General features: G+C 37.0%; 1 pseudogene; it reads left to right on the top strand.

The window, feature by feature from the left end:
* The first annotated feature begins 415 nt into the window (after positions 1–415).
* Positions 416–2,326, top strand: LOC117077821 (annotated as a pseudogene).
* Positions 2,327–3,811: the final 1,485 nt, after the last annotated feature.

Below are 3,811 nucleotides of genomic sequence, written 5' to 3'. Positions count from 1 at the left end.
ACCACACATACGCATTTGTCAGACATGCTAATTAGTGTTAATCTTCAACAGAAAATAAAAAGAAAAAGAAAGAATGTGAAAGGAGGCAATGGAACACCATTCTCCATTCCCTGGACCAAAAGTAAAAGAAAACCAAGCACGATATCATACTGCCTTAATGCTGAAGAGCTCCCCTTAAATTTGTCTTTCAGCTAGCACAGTCAAACTGGTATAAGTGCTTTGACAAGGTGAGATGCATTCCATCATATCCGCAAAGGCCTGCTTTTCTCTGTTGGTGGTTCAGCTTATGCAGAACATATATGCAAAATAACAGCTCTCATATTGCTTCAAACTCATCGATACACTGCTTTGTATTGCCTTGTCGAATCTGTTGCACACTCTTGTACTTATCACGAACTGCTTTAACATTCTCAGCATGAAGAACATCATTTTGTGCCCAATACAGCTGGCAGACAACTTTTTGACCAGGTGGTGAAAACAGTTGGTTAGCGTGAGGTCTGTTTTTTTGGGCTGCTGTATGTAGACAGCAAAAGTTATCCTACATGGCTTAAACTAAATAAAAAGGTGACACAGCAAGATGTTAAAAAAGAGAATCCTTTACAGTTCAAGTTTAGAGCTAAATTTTTCCTGAAGATGTTTCTGAGGAATTAATTCAAGAAATAATCCAGAGACTCTTCCTGCAAGTTTAAGAAGCCATCTTAAAGGATGAAATATATTGCCCTCCAAAAACTGCAGTTATTTTGGCTTCCTGTGCAGTCCAAGCCAAGTATGGAGATTATAATAAAGAGATTCATAAGCCAGGCTACCTGACTAATGATAGACTCCTACCCCAGCATGTATTGGAACAACACAAACTAACAAAAGAACAGTGGAAAGAAAGAATACAGAACGGGCATGAAGAACATAGAGTAACGCTAAGGGAGGATTCTTTGATGGAATAGCTGAAGATTGCACAAGATCTAGAAATATATGGTGTCAACTATTTTGAAATAAAAAAATAAGGGGGCCGGGCGTGGTGGCTCATTCCTTTAATCCAACACTTTGGGAGGTCGAGGCGGGCGGATCACGAGGTCAGGAGTTCGAGACCAGCCTGACCAACATGAGGGATACCCGTCTCTACTAAAAATACAAAAGAATAGCCAGGCTTGGTGGCTTGCGTCTGTAATCCCAGCTACTCAGGAGGCTGAGGCAGGAGAATCACTTGAACCCGCGAGGTGGAGGTTGCAGTGAGCCGAGATCACGCCACTGCATTCCAGCCTGGGTGACAGAGCAAGACTCCATCTCAAAAAATAATAATAGTAATAAAATAAAAAATATGAGAATAAAAATAAAAAGGGAACTGAATTGTGGCTAGGTGTTGATGCTTTGAGTCTGAATGTTTATGAGCATGATGACAAGTTAACACCTAAAATTGGTTTTCCCTGGAGTGAAATCAGAAATATTTCATTTAATGACAAAAACTTTGTTGTAAAGCCAACAGACAAAAAGGCACCTGATTTTGTTTTTTATGCACCTCGTCTGAGAATCAATAAGGGGATTTTGGCCTTATGTATGGGAAACTATGAACTATACATGCAAAGAAGGAAGCCTGATACTATTAAAGTACAACAGATGAAGGCTCAGACTAGGGAGGAGAAACATCAGAAGCAGTTGGAAAGGGCACAATTAGAGAATGAAAAGAAGAAAAGAGAAATAGCAGAAAAGGAAAAGGAAAAGAATAGAACGTGAAAAGGAAGAGCTAAAATAAATTGAAGAACTGACAATTAAAGCCCAGAAAGAACTAGAAGAACAGACTCAAAAAGCTCTAGAACTGGATCAAAAATGAAAACGAGCAAAATAGGAAGCAGAGCGGCTTGAAAAGGAGCATTGAGCTGCTGAAGAGGCGAAGTCTGCCATAGCAAAACAAGCTGCCGACCAGATGAATCAGGAGCAGCTAGCAGCACTTGCTGAATTCACTGCCAAGATTGCACTTCTAGAAGAAGCCAAGAAGAAAAAGGAAGAGGAAGCTACTGAGTGGCAACACAAAGCTTTTGCAACCCAGGAAGACTTGGAAAAGACCAAAGAAGAGTTAAAAACTGTGATGTCTACCCCCTCTCCACCTCCATCACTAGTCATTCCTCCGACGGAAAACGAACATGATGAACATGATGAGAATAATGCTGAGGCTAGTGCTGAATTATCAAATGAAGGGGTAATGAACCATAGAAGCGAGGAAGAACGTGTAACAGAAACATAGAGAAATGCATGTGTTAAGAAGCAACTTCAGGCATTAAGTTCAGCATTAGCTCAAGTCATAGATGAAACCAATTTGAGGTTTTTAATCTGATTTTTTTAAAAGATAAATATGAACAATTATGTCATCTATAAATTTCAAAAAAATAATGAAAAAGGCTGTGTGAACAAATTTTTTCTTATGATGTTTTAATTATATACATTTTTGAAATATAAATTGGTAAAACCAAATTGCCAAATGTAAGATGCATTAAAATACTGATAAATTAGATGAAAGATAAAATTGCAATGTTTACATAAAATTTGATTTTTAAAAATATACCATTCTTCCCATTTAGTTACTATTTCTCTATTTTATGTATTCACTTGGAAAATTCTATCAATACAACAAAACAAATGTTTCAGTGTAAAACTTCAATCAAATTGACCATTATTTTGTCTTAAAAAATCAATTTATTTTATTTAGTCAAATTTTTAACTTCCTAACAATGCTTTTGAAAGGAGACAACTTGATTTCAAGGTTCAATTTTGGGAGGAGATTAACGTCATGAATATTAAACCCCAATATTCATTATTTAGGAGGTTTATATTTAGAATTATATTGAGAGATTTAAAAAGCTGTAGAGAACGTTAATGTAATCAATGGCAAGCGCAGAACTAAATGATTTCTGTCAAATAATATTAGTGCATTTTGAAAGTTTCATAACCTTAATGTAATCAATGGCAAGTGCAGAACTAAATGATTTCTGTCAAATAATATTAGTGCATTTTGGAAGTTTAATAAATGCCTAAATTAAGGTATGAATTGTTTTAACTCTTATCTTTCGTTAAATTTCTTCTATTTTCTTTTTTTTTTTTTTGAGATGGAGTCTCGCTCTGTCGCCCGGGCTGGAGTGCAGTGGCCAGATCTCAGCTCACTGCAAGCTCCGCCTCCTGGGTTCACGCCATTCTCCTGCCTCAGCCTCCCGAGTAGCTGGGACTACAGGCGCCCGCCACCTTGCCCGGCTAGTTTTTTGTATTTTTTAGTAGAGACGGGGTTTCACCATGTTAGCCAGGATGGTCTCAATCTCCTGACCTCGTCATCCACCCGTCTCGGCCTCCCAAAGTGCTGGGATTACAGATGTCTTCTATTTTCAATCAATGCTGCTGTATTATGCCTTTTAAGTTGACAGAATGAATAATTTCTCCTATCTTCAAATACAAAAATGTCTAAAACATTAATAAAATACAAAGGTCCATTTCTGACCTTGCAAGTGTATGACAGGCTGTATATAATAGTATCCTATCTGTTAAATAATAAAGAAATACCTTTTGCCCTGATAAAGTTAGATGTTAAGAAATTGTGTCAATAGCTGAATAATATGTCTCTATTGTTATCTATCTAAATTCAGAAATAAAGGTGTCAAGAATTGTAGGCCATTTCCTTCCCAGAGAATGTGAATTTAATCCAATCAGATTTTATTCTCAAAGTATGAGAACTTTCAGGCAGGCATGTGCCTAAAAGACATGTGCCTAAGAATATACTGGATTTGTCAGGAGTAAACAGTTTATTTCCATATGAATATTTTCACAATATCCC

The sequence above is a fragment of the Trachypithecus francoisi genome, unplaced genomic scaffold (genome assembly GCF_009764315.1).
Source record: "Trachypithecus francoisi isolate TF-2019V2 unplaced genomic scaffold, Tfra_2.0 Lachesis_group6, whole genome shotgun sequence".
Lineage (NCBI taxonomy): Eukaryota > Metazoa > Chordata > Mammalia > Primates > Cercopithecidae > Trachypithecus > Trachypithecus francoisi.
This window is presented reverse-complemented; position numbering and strand designations above follow the sequence as displayed.